At 47.7% G+C, this 12,988-nt stretch overlaps 1 long non-coding RNA gene across 9 annotated transcripts in view; it reads left to right on the top strand.

Moving 5' to 3' along the window:
• Nucleotides 1-12,988, top strand: part of LOC144681001 (uncharacterized) — a 585,681-nt gene that overhangs the window by 449,236 nt on the left and 123,457 nt on the right. The gene's annotated exons all lie outside the window — the stretch shown is intronic.

Raw genomic sequence — 12,988 nt, 5'->3', positions numbered from 1 at the left:
ACTATTTCTGTTGTTGGGGGAATCGAGGCCTGGGACATAGTCTAAAAATTAGAGCTGGACTTTACAGGACTGAAATTAGGAAACACTTCTATGCACAAATGTTGGTAGAAGTTTGGAACACTCTTCTGCAAAAGGCAATTGATGCTAGATCAATTGTAAATTTTAAATCTGAGATTGATAGATTTTTGTATCATTGGATACAAAGGGGTGTAGGCAAGTAAATGGAGTTAGTTCACAGATCAGCTATGATCTCACCAAATGGAACATGTTTGAGGGCTTAAATGGCCTACTCCTGTTCCAATGTTCCTGTGAATAGTAACATTTCTCAGTCCCTCACTACTTAAAGAAAATATTCTGCTTCTCTGTTTTTCCTACCAAAGTGGATAATTTCCCATTCTCCACATTCTGTTCCATCTGCCAGGGCCTTGCCCTTTCACTTAACCTGTCTAAATCTTTTTTTGCATCCACCTTTTTTAAAAACTCATTCTTGGGGTGTGGGCTTCACTGGCTTGGCCAGCATTTATTGCCCACCCCTAATCGCCCTTGAAAAAGTGGTGGTGAGCTGCCTTCTTGAACCGCTGCAGTCTATGTGGTGTAGGTACACCCACAGTGTTGTTAGGAAGGGAGTTCCAGGATTTTGATCCAGCAACAGTGAAGGAATGGCGATACATTTCCAAGTTAGGATGGTGAGTGACTTGAAGGGGATCTTGCAGGTGGTGGTGTTCCCATCTATCTGCTGCCATTGTCCTTCTAGATGGTAGTGGTCGTGGGTTTGGAAGGTGCTGTGTAAGGAGCCTTGGTGAATTCCTGCAGTGCAGATTGTAGATGGTACACACTGCTGCTACTGTGCGTCAGTGGTGGAGGGAGTGAATGTTTGTGGATGTGGTGCCAATCAAGTGGGATGCTTTGTCCTGGATGGTGTCAAGCTTCTTGAGTATTGTGGGAGCTGCACTCATCCAGGCAAGTGGGAAGTATTCCATCACACTCCTGACTTGTGCCTTGTAGATGGTGGACAGACTTTGGGGAGTCAGGAGGTGAGTTACTCGTCTCAGGATTCCTAGCCTCTGACCTGCTCTTGTAGCCACAGTATTTATATGGCTAGTCCAGTTCAGCTTCTGGTCAATGGTAACCCCCAGGATGTTGATAGTGGGGGATTCAGTGATAGTAATGCCTTTGACATCAAGGGGCAATGGTTAAATTCTCTCTTGTTGGAGATGGTCATTGCCTGACACTTGTGTGGCGTGGATGTTACTTGCCACTTGTCAGCCCAAGCCTGGATATTGTCCAGGTCTTGCTGCATTTGGACATGGACTGTTTCAGTATCTGAGGAGTCGCGAATGGTGCTGAACATTGTGCAATCACCAGCGAACATCCCCATTTCGGACCTTATGATGGAAGGAAGGGCAGTGACGAAGCAGCTAAAGATGATACCCTGAGGAACCCCTGCAGTGATGTCCTGGAGCTGAGATGACTGACCTCCAACAACCACAACCATCTTCCTTTGTGCTAGGTATAATTCCAACCAGCTTCCTACCTAACTTTGTTTCATTAGTAAACTTGAATACATTACACTCAGTCCCCATCATTAATGGACCCAGTATCTGCGCCCTTTTGGGAAAAAGAAAAAACAGCATCCTGATTTCACTGCTGAAAGGCTCATCTCTAATATTGATAATACCTCCAGATTTTTCCACCAGAGGAAATAACATCTCTCCACCAAAAGGAAAACCCTACAGTTGCTGGACACCTGAAATAAAAACAGAAAATGCTGGAAATACTAAGGCAACATCTGTGGAGAGAGAAGCAGAGTTAATAGGGCAGGACTTTCACTCCAACATGGGGATGAGTACAAGGGCAGGCCAGGATGCCCGCTTGCCATCCTGCCTCAGGGCTGTTTTGCCCGAGATGGGATTAGCCGTGGAAGGGTTACCTATCCACAAGTGCCGGTCGCCAGTTAAAGGAGGTAAATAGTCACTTAAGGCCAATTAACAGAGGCCAATTGGAAGCTTGCAGTAAAATCCTGTCAGTTAACTCTGTTTCTCTCCCCACAAATGCTGCCTGACCCACTGAGTATTTCTAGCTTTTTTTTGCTTTTATTACCACCTTTATATCTACTGTTTCAAATCCTTTTATCATTTTAAACAACTCACTCTTCCTACGTTCAAATGAATACAAAATAAGTTTATCCAACCTGGCCATTGCAATTTAACCCTCTAACCCTTAGTACTATTCTGCTGCATTTGCACTGGACCTCCACTACAAAGCTATTATATCCTTCCTGGGGTGTGGTGGCCAAAACAGAGCTCTGTACAACTGAAGTATATCTTTTTTTTTGTATTCCAGCCCACTTTGAGGTAAAGCCCCACACTCTATCATCCTTTCTGATTACCCTTTGTACCTGTGCACTAACTTTTAGTGAATTGCGTCTCTTTGTAACTTCATGTAAGCATTTACACAACTCACTGAGCCACATAGCTTAACTTGGGTAAATACTTCTCTATTGCTTAAATTGCAGTCCCCGTTCAAATCCCTCAGGGCCACCAGCGTCAATGCCACCAATCAGACTACATTCCTTTATCTCAGCTCTCTAACCAATTACCAACCCTTGTCACAAGGTTACCTCCAATTTTTGCTAATAACCTCTTGTGTGAAACCTCATCAGATATCTTCTGGGAAAGTCCATAAAGGCAACAAACAAAAGTTAGTGACTTCCTCAAAAATTCAACTAGTTTATTCAGATATGTCCTACACTTCACAAATCCACTCTGACTCCCTCTGACCAACTCATACTTGTTCAAAAGCTCAGTCACTCTCTCCCTGATGATAGATTCCAGGATCTTTCCCATAACTAGTATTCAAGTGGTCTGTATTTTCCTGGTTTCTCCTCCCCTCTTTTCTGAAATACTGGGTAACATTTGCAATTTTCCGATCTAAAGTTACAATTCCCGAATCTAGAGTGCTATGACTAATGCATCTGCAATTTACCCATATGTTTCTTTTAATACTGCGTTACTCCAAAAAGAAATCTTGAAACTAGCAGTCTTTGAGTTTGGTGAAAATTGAGTCACGTCATTAAAAAATTAGGGCATTGGGACAGGATTAAAGTTCAGATTAAATTTTAACAATATGCTACAAACAAGCTTTGTATACTATATCATCAGAGGCTTCCACCAATGTAAGCAATGCTAAGCTCTCATGTACCAGTAAATAACAAACCAATTCTTTGCAGGTTACAGAGGCAACTTCAGAGACAGTAGTGACAATTCTAGTTCCTGGCTTGGAACAAGGTGTGTAATGTTAGTAAGCAATCTGTTGGAGAAATACTTAAAGATAAGGCCCTCAAGCTTAAAAACAATTGCTGTCAGTAATTTTAAAAGAATTACTTTTAAAAGTAATTTTAAACTTTTAAATTTTTAACATTTTTCTACAAGGCGGTTCACCTTCTAATTGGGCACCATCATCGCTTCTGGAGGCTTCGCTGTGGAGGCATTTTGTTTCTTAGTAAAACCTTGCTGTCCAACCACTCAAGGGACACTGAACTAGCACGGTGTTGAAAATGTTAAGAGAAGCGCTGTGCTGAAAACTTCCTTCTTTGAATCATTACACTTGCTTGGCTCTGATATTGAAGTAGACGCTAACCTTCAGCCATGTTGGTGAGATCCAGAATTCTCCTACAACAACTGCAACAACCCCTCTGCCTGGCTGCATCTCTTCCCATCACCTAAAACTACCACAAACCTACGTCGCTGACTGCCCCAGCTGTTACCTCCCCTCAACCTCTCCAAATTCCTGTTCAGTGTCTGACCTGTCCCCTCGTCAATCGCCTTGTAATGTTTCACTGTATTAAATAAGTGCATATATAATAAGTATCTTATATTTTGCATTCAATTTGTCATCAATTGTTCTTTAAATCTTAGACTCATGTGAATTGAAGAACAAGACAGAAATTTGTTCAATTTGCTGCAAGGACCATTGCAAAAGAAAGTTTGAATATCATCTGACTCAATAGTGTAACACGGAACAATGCTGTACTTTCAACCCAAAAATAATCATGTTTTCATGCAGCTGCTGAATTGGCCCTGTGTCATTCTTTTGGTTGTTTTGGGCTATATCCGTGATGTCTGAAAAAGCACACTGTGTCTACCAGGGACCTCTTAATGTCAGAACAAAAATAGAAGCCCAATAATAGCCAACTTTTAAAAAGCAAAAATATCCAAAGGATATTTTAAATTTAGGATAGACTCTGTACTGCTATTTTTCTCCCTTAAAACTATTGCAGTCAGGAATCTTGCTATAGGGATGAATCTAAAATCTGGCATGTGAAGTGGCATGCCATGATCAAAGGGAGATGAGTCAATGATTGGAGTTAGGTTGTTGGAACAATATCTCTATTGTAACCCAGCAGTTTGATTTCTCTTTTAGGAGTGCGGGATCATAGAATTACCTTTATGTGTGTCCCTCTGCTCTGGGCATTATTCTTAAGTTAATTATTGGCATGTTTGTGTCACTAGCAAGGTCAGCCTTTATTGACCACACCTAGTTGCCTTTGAGAAGGTAGGGGTGGACTGCCTGCCTAAACCATTGCATTCCATGTGGTGCTCCCACAGTGTAGTTGGGTAGGGAGTTGCAAGATTTTGACCCAGCAGCAATGAAGGAGCGGTGGTGTATTTCCAAGTCAGGATAGAATGTGAAGTGAAGTTTGAATTAGCATTCTAGGTAGGTGTTAGAGATTGTGGGTTTGGAAGCTGTTATCGAAGAAGCCTTGGGAGTTGCTACAGAGCATCCTGTAGAATGGGCAGCCATAGCATGTCAATGGTGGAGGAAGTGGATGTTTAAGTTGATGGATGGGCTGCCAACTTTGACCTGAATGGTATTGTATTACTTGACTGTTTTTGCTGCAGCACGCAACAAAGCAAGTATTCCATCACATTCTTGATGTCCCTTGTAAGTGAAAAGATTTTGAGGGGTCAGGAGATGAGTCATTTGCTGTAGAATACCCAGGTTGGGATTTTCCGTGCCCGCTGGCGTCGGCCGTGTTTGGTGGCGTGAGCGGGCAATACGGTGAGGAGGCCGAAAATCGGTTCGCAACATTGTGAAACCAGTTTACGATCGTCTGCTCCGCCTGCCAATGACGGGCCGCATTTCCCGCCACTGGACGTCAGGAACCTCATTGTGATACATCAGCATATCATTATAAGGCCAGCCCACCGGAATTGCCAACCCCCTCCCCCAACCCCGCCACCAGCTGGATCGTCCACCCATCACGCCGACATGTTTCACAACAGCATTCAAAAGGCGTTGAAGGGAACTCGGAGGTGAGTACACAATAACAATGCGGCGCGCTTGCCCGGGTCGCCTGTTGGACTTCAAGTTTGGGGCGGGGGTGGGGTGGGGTAGCAAAGGCTGCCCTGCGGTTCAAGGTAGTGCACAAGCACATGTGCGGTGGGGGGGTGGGGAGGGAAGAGGCCACGCATTAGGGACACCTTGTATAAAGTGACCATTCCTCTGCAGCTGAGACAGTTCAGGCGCAGCCACATTGATATGACTGGAGTCGGGCCTCTAGCTTCTCTGCCCACTCAAGCAATGCAGAGGCATCAAAATGCCACCCAGTGCTCCAGAGCTTTTCACCCCTCAGGCACAGACTGCAAAGTAATGAGCGTTTTAGTGGACTGCAGAACAGTCGGACAACTGGGCACGTTGTACAATCTCCTCGCTAAAGCTGGCCATGGCGCAGTCACTGGTGACTCACAGCCCCTTGCAATGTCAGCATCCCGTATGGGCCAGTCTCCCCCATGGTTCAAACTAACAGTGCAGCCTTGCAGTGTGAGTTAGGAGAATGCCTGCACCTGAGCTGAGAGCACAGCATGCAGCCCAGTGGGCAAAGCTGCTGCCAATCGGTCAGGTAGAGTGGGGCGGAAGGAGGTGGAGTTTCAGGCAGCCATGCAGTGCACTAATCTCTGGCCATCCAAGTGGTGGCCAGCACTCTCCGGAATGTGTTGAGAGGCCTTCAGACTTAAACAAGATAAGTTCTTGTACATCCACGCTAACACATGTGTCTCTCTCTTTCATCCTGCAGGAGGAGTACATCAGGAATGCGGAGCCTGGTGAACTAGCTGTATGCCTTATGGCATACAGAGAGCGCAGACGACGGAGAAGAGAGCGACTGAGGCACCTGGCTGGGCAGAGAGAGGAGCAGCACCCGCTGGAAGAAGGGGCGGCTGGGGCTCTCGCACATGCTGCCAAAGTGCCACAGCAAGCCATCGCTGGTCGACACCTAGCTATACCCAGGGTCTATAAACGCCGCCTTTCATTCCTGCAGATGACCGAGAACTAGTGTCACTGAAGACTGTGCATGTCTAGAGAACTGATCGGTCACCTCTGCCAGCTGCTGCAGGATTTGGTGCCACAGGGACATGGAAGGCATCCACTGCCAGTGGCTGTGAAAGTGGCAGCGGCGCTCAATTTCTATACCAGTGAGTCCTCCCAGGGATCCACTGGGGACCTCTGTGGAATATCACAAGCCCCCACCCACAAATGCATCCATGAGGTCACAGATGCCACCTTCGCGAGGGCACACAACTTTGTGCATTTCACCTGGGACCAGGATGCAAGAGTGATTGGATTTGCCCATATCTCGGGTTTCCCACAGGTGCAGGGTGCCATCGACTGCACTCACAGAGCGCTCAGATCTCCGCGGCAACAAGCGGTCAACTATGTAAGGGATTCCATTCGCTGAATGTGCAGCTGGTGTGTGACCACCACAAATGCACCCTGCAGATCTGTGCATGATTTCCAGGAAGTGTGCACGACTCCTACATTCTCAGTCGGTCACAGATCCCTGAAATCTTCCAGGGTCCACAGAGGCTGCAGGGATGACTCCTTGGGGACAAGGGCTACCCGCAGAGGCCGTGGCTGATGACACCCGAGCGGCGGCCTTAGACTGCAGCAGAGTGAAGGTACAATGAGGCTCATACTGCAACTTGCAACTTGGTGGAGCAGACCATCGGGATGCTGAAAATGAGGTTCCAGTGCCAGGACTGGTCTGGTGGAACCCTGCAATATAGTCCACAGAGGGTGTCACGCATTGTCATCGCTTGCTGCACCCTTTACAACCTGGCACTGCAACGGGGAGAGGAGCTGGCTGAGGGGGAGATTGAGGAGCTGGAGATCTCCTTGGATGAGGGCATCAATGGGGCTGAGGGTGAGGAGGTGCTTGAAAGCGATGATGACAGGGATGAGGCCCTCGCACTGGCTAGACGAGGCAGGCGTGCTTGGGAAGCCCTCATAGCTGCTAGATTTGTGGAGGATGATGACAATATGCAGTATGGAGACCCCATTGATCCTCACATTGCATCTATGAACATTTGACTCCAGTCCGGCTTATGTCAATGCATATTCCCTCTGTGATAATGCTTCTGTCACGGAGATGCAGTGGAGGCTCTAATAATCGCTCGATTGCAGTAGGATGATGACAACATGCAGTGAGGACACTCCATAGATCTTCACATAACCTCTGTGAATGTCTGACTCCTGTCAGGCTGAGGGCAGCTCGCTTGCGTTCTGTGATCAGGGTCGTATCATAGAGACATGATTTTTTTTTCTCAGCCATGAAACTTTAAAAGCATCTGATCCTTTGTCCTCCTTCAGCACCTGACCCCTTCAGGAGCACAGCATCACTGGTCCCAGATACTGAAGAGATGGGGGCCAGCTCCACCTTAAAGGTGCTGAGAGCACACAGAGAGAATGGCAGAACTCTGTGATGCCTGCCCACGACATTCTGGCAGCAATGACCGGCACCATCGACGTTCAGGAATCAGTAATGTGTCCAGGGAGCTTGAGGCCGGACCATCACTTTGGTCTGAAGGCTGCACAAAGCACAGGGAAGAGGCCCTGGATTGGGACACCTGCCTTTATCTTGTGCAGAAAAGTTTCACATCTGAGTGACACAAACACTGCTCATCATAACAAGCAGCCATAGGCAGGGAGACATTCTTGAGAGTTTATTGACAATAGTGAACATTATGTGCAAGTGATTAACTCCTATGCCCAGGCTATGCAACTAATCTCCCTAACCCTGCCACTACGTCTTGGTGCTCCACGGCCATCCACAGCGGAGGCGGAGACAGCCTGTTGACTGCTATGCCCTGTCCATGATGACTTTGACGGGTGTCCTCTGGGGGGCTGAGACCTGGAGGCCCCAGCCTGTTTTCAGGGATCTGCTGTGTGGCAGTGGCACCCTCATCAGCCTGTGGAGCTGGAGCTGCTGGGGTCACAGGAAAAGGGAATTTGGATGGGTTGGACTCGCCCGGAGTCACCTGGGTGGATGACCTCGGGGTATGCACCTGCTGATCCTCCCCACTTTGGGTGCTCAATGGCCCCTGGCTGACTCCTTGAGGAGAAGGGGTAGCTGGAGTGAGATCAAGATGCCTTGCACCCCTCTCACTTAAACTATCAGTGATGGAGTTGAGCCCGTGCAGCAGTGCAAGAGCAACGTCCTGGACTGAGGTCTCCATGGTAGCCGCCATCCTACCCGTGTTGACCTCGATGTGTTGGTATGCCGGCGCTATCACCTCAGCCTGAAGACGGATGGACTCCTCCATCGTGCCTTGAAATCTGAGGAGTGCTCCGGACATCCCTTCCTGATGTTCCCGAGCTTGCATTTGCAGCTCCAGCAACTATGACATGACCGAGTCCAGAGGCTCATCATCTGATCCGGACTCCGCAAATTTCTGGCCTCCAGCAGTCCTCCAAGTGCCAGAGACCTGGGAAGTCCCTGCCGCCGCCTGCTGTGGATCAGACAGTGCGATGTGCTCACCAGATTGTGATCCCATGGCTACTGTAAAGCTTGGTCCCACTGAGGCTTGAGTCTCTGCACTGGTGGAGGGTGTGGGTGAGCGCTGTGAGGGGGCTTCAATGAAGGTGCTTTCTGATTCCTCTTCAGAGGTTTCTTCCGGGCTTGATTGGAGGCCCTGGGTCATGGACTCTGTCTGCTGTTTCCCAGATGTGCCTGCGAAAGCAAGGGGAGAAAATTAGTGCATGGCAGTGGCCTGTGAAACAGGACACATCAGTCACAGCATGGTTGACTGATGGATGTTGCACTGCTGGATCCTCACTTGGTAGAGCACCGCCGATCTCACCGTCAGCACAGGAATGGTCCAGGTCCTCACCGGCCAGCTGGATGGTTCTGTTTTCAAAGTCTGTGAGGACTTTGATTTCAGGCATCCCTCCACTGGTAAGTGACTTCTCCCTCTTGTTGGGTGCCAGCTTGTCCTGCATGAATAGAGATGGAGAGAGTGTAAGCAGGACACCTGCCAGGCCAGATGATAAGTATGCCTGGCATGTGTGGGTGGTGAGTGGTCCCATGGATAGGATGAGGACAATTAAGGATTGTGTGCAAGGGTGAATGGTGGTGCCCCTTGAACTGGCAGTGAGTGAGGGCCCTGTGGATGTGTGATGGGTTTGTGTGTGTGTGTGAGCTGAGAGCGATGATAAGACTGACTTACTCTGGCAGAATGGAGGAGATCATTCATCCTCTTGTGGCACTGAGTGGCTGTCCTCTTTTGCAGGGCATTGGCACTGACCACCGCTGCCACCGCCTTCCAAGCCGGATTAGTGAGGTTGCTGCCCATCCTGTGCCCAGAACGTGGGCAGAGGATTTCACAGCAAGCCTGTACTGCACCAAAAAGGTGCTCAAGGGATGCCAGAGGCTGCAGCCTTTTTGCCTTTCAGGGCCATGTCTTTGCAGCAATCATGGACTGGAAGCACTGAGAGGTATGCGCATGGCTGCACTTTAAATATGGCGCCTGGCGTGGTGAAGCGGTGAGATGATGGCGTGGCAGGCAAATGAGAGCCTGCCTGCCATAGAAACGGCATGTTTCCTGGGAATGTGGAATTAATGTGGTGGGTTTGGGACAATATGGCGTGAAAAGCGGGCTTTTGCGACCGGCAGGTAAAATGTTGTTTTACCCACCCGCTACCGCACTTAGTGCAAGCCTGGGACAATTCCGTCCCCAGACGCTGATCTGCTTTTGTAGCCACAGTATTTATCTGGTTGGTCCAGTTGAGCTTTTGGTCAATGGTGACACTTAGGATTTTGATGGTGGGCAATTTGGTAATTGTAATGTCCATTCGAGCTGGATCGACTCTCTCTTGTGGATGGCCATGCCTGGCACTTGTGTGTGTATGTTACTTGCCACTTATGAGCCCAAGCCTGGATGTTGTCCTGGTTGGCTATACTGAATTCGTCATTTATCTGAGGTTGCCAGGGCACTGTATCATGAATTTGTTGGTTGATGAGGAAAAAATGCGCCAGATAATATCAGCCTTGGAGGGTGTGCAGCAGAGATTTCCCAGGATGGTGCCTAGATTCCGAAGATTAAATTACAAGGTGAAATTACACAAACCGGGGTTGTATTCTCTGGAATTTAGAAATTAATGAGTGATTTTGCCAAAGTTTTCAAGATATTAAAGGGAACTGATTGGTAGATACAGGGGCACTATTTTCACTGGTTGGGGAATCTAGGTCTAGTGGGTATATCCTAAAAATTAGAGCTGGACCTTTCAGGAGTGAAATTACTTAGGAAACGTTTCTACACAGATAACTCTCTTCGCAAATGGTAGTTGTTGCTAGATCAGTTGCTAATTTTATAACTGAGATTGAGAGATTTCTGTTAACCAAAGATATTGAGGGAATAGGTCAAAGCTGGGATGTTGGAGTCAGTCTCAGATCAGCCATGAATTCATTAATTGGCAGAACAGGCTCAAGTAGCTAAGTGGCCACTCCTATTGCTATGTTCCTAATTATTTGAGTTAGCACTGAACCTCCAATTCAGAATGATACTCATGCTGGAGAGAGTGAATCCTATATTTAAATTTGTAGCCATGCAGTTTAACTACCTACCCCTTTGGTTTAAAGGCTTTATTTTCAGCACCCTCCATAAACTCTGTTCCTTAACTATCGATCGCATCGCCCTTCCTGGCCACTGTCTGAGGCTGGACCAGACCGTTCCCAATCCTGACATCCTGACTGAGCTTCTGACTCCATATCCTCTCCAATAACTCAGACCACCTACTTCTACCTCTGTAATATCGCCCTGTCTCTGCTCCTGTCTCATCCACTGGCTGCTGCAATCCTCATCAACTCTCTTATTACCTCCAAACACGACGATTCCAATGCTGTCCTGACCAAACTCCCATTTTCCAACCTCCAGAAACTTGAGCTCATCCAAAACTCTCCTGCCTGCATCCTGAATTGCACCAGGTCCCATTTTCACCCATCACCCCTGTGCTTGATGACTCACCGAATCAACAACAAATTTAAAATTCTCATCCCAGTGTTCAATCTCTTCATGGAGCTGGGTCTAAGGCTCCCCCACTGGTGGGTTTGAAGATGGGGGTGGGGCATGAATAATCGAGTGGGCGCCATGCCTGCCACCTACCTGCCCGTCCCTGCCCTCTCCCAGCATAATACATGAGACGGGAGCCATCGGATGGCCTGCCTGCCCTTGGGCCTATTGAATCCCTTATGTGGCCACTTAGGGGCCACATCCCGGGGTGGGTACTTTAACTGTGGTGGGGGTTTGGGGAGGCTCAAACCATGTGGGAAGCCTGGCAGCTTTAGCTGTGTGGGCTGGTGTCGGGCAAGGGGGAGGACTGCCTGTGCAGGCCCATGGGCAAGTTGGAGGCCTTCTCCACTCTTTTACCCTACCCCCCTGGCCTGTCAATCCAAGACCCCCACCTCCCTCACCCTCCTCCCAGTGGCTTGCCCGACTGGCCCTGGCAAGACCCCAGACTTCCGTCTGACTCCAGGCTTCTCTTTTTCGGGACTGGTGTGTTCCCAGCATTGGCCACTACACCCTGTGGTGCCGCTGGGACTAGAAAGCTGCCAGCCATCCGATTCCTTCCCAGATAGGGGCAAAATCCCACCTCCAGCCACTTAATGCTGATTGCAGAGGGAGTGGGCTCTCCCCCAATTTTTTTAGCTGGGGCATGAGGACCACAGCGCCCCATTAAATCCAGCCCATGGTCTTGCCCTGCCCTATCTAAAATGACTTCCTTCAGCCCTACAATCCTTTGAAAACTCTGCACTCCTCCAATTCTGGCCTTTTCTGGTATATCTCTGATTTTGATTGCTCTACCATTGGCAATTGTGCCTTCAGGCCCTAAGCTCCAAAATTCCCTCTCTAGACCTCACCACTTTTCTACCTCTTTCCCTCTTCCTTTAAGAGTTTGCTACTTCCTTAACCAAGCTTTTGCTCACCTGTCCTAATATCTCCTTATCTGGCTCGATGTCAAATTTTGCTTGATAATGTTCATGTGAAGCACCTTGGAACATTTTATTAAATTATGGGCACTATATAAATGCCAGTTGTTGCTGTGCAAATGTGCTTCGCAATTTAAATGTCTACCACTTAATTTGTACATAACGCTACACATTCCTGACTGGAAATCATAAAATAGTTCTAATATGATTTACATTAACCTTCAAAAAACGTCAAGCAATTCTGCTAGAGTTCCTATTTGTTCAAAACAGGAAAGTAGCAGCAGAGGAAATACAGATCTTGAGTCATGTTTCAAACATCAAACAACTTGTTTGTGTCATATGATCTGCTTTTTGGAAAACTATTTCCCAATATACAGTAATCCTTAGTCATAAAATTTTAACAATGTACGTACGTAAAAGGTATCCTCAAAATAGTATCCTTTCCTGGTGACAAGGCCGGCATTTATTTCTTATCCCTCATTGCCCTGAGGTGGTGTTGCACCTCCTTCAGAAATAATTATTGTTTTTACAGCCAAGTGGCTTGCTTGGTCATATCAGAGGGCATTAAGAATCAACCACAAAGTGTAGGACTGGAGTCATCTGTAGGCAAGAATGAATAGCAGAACCAGGTTCCCTTCCCTGAAGGACGTTCTTGACCTCACTGAGGTTTTATGATAACTGGTCAGCATTCATGATTAGTTTGAGTGCCATTATTGGATTAGAAAT

The sequence above is a fragment of the Cetorhinus maximus genome, chromosome 5, assembly GCF_964194155.1.
Source record: "Cetorhinus maximus chromosome 5, sCetMax3.hap1.1, whole genome shotgun sequence".
NCBI lineage: Eukaryota > Metazoa > Chordata > Chondrichthyes > Lamniformes > Cetorhinidae > Cetorhinus > Cetorhinus maximus.
This window is presented reverse-complemented; position numbering and strand designations above follow the sequence as displayed.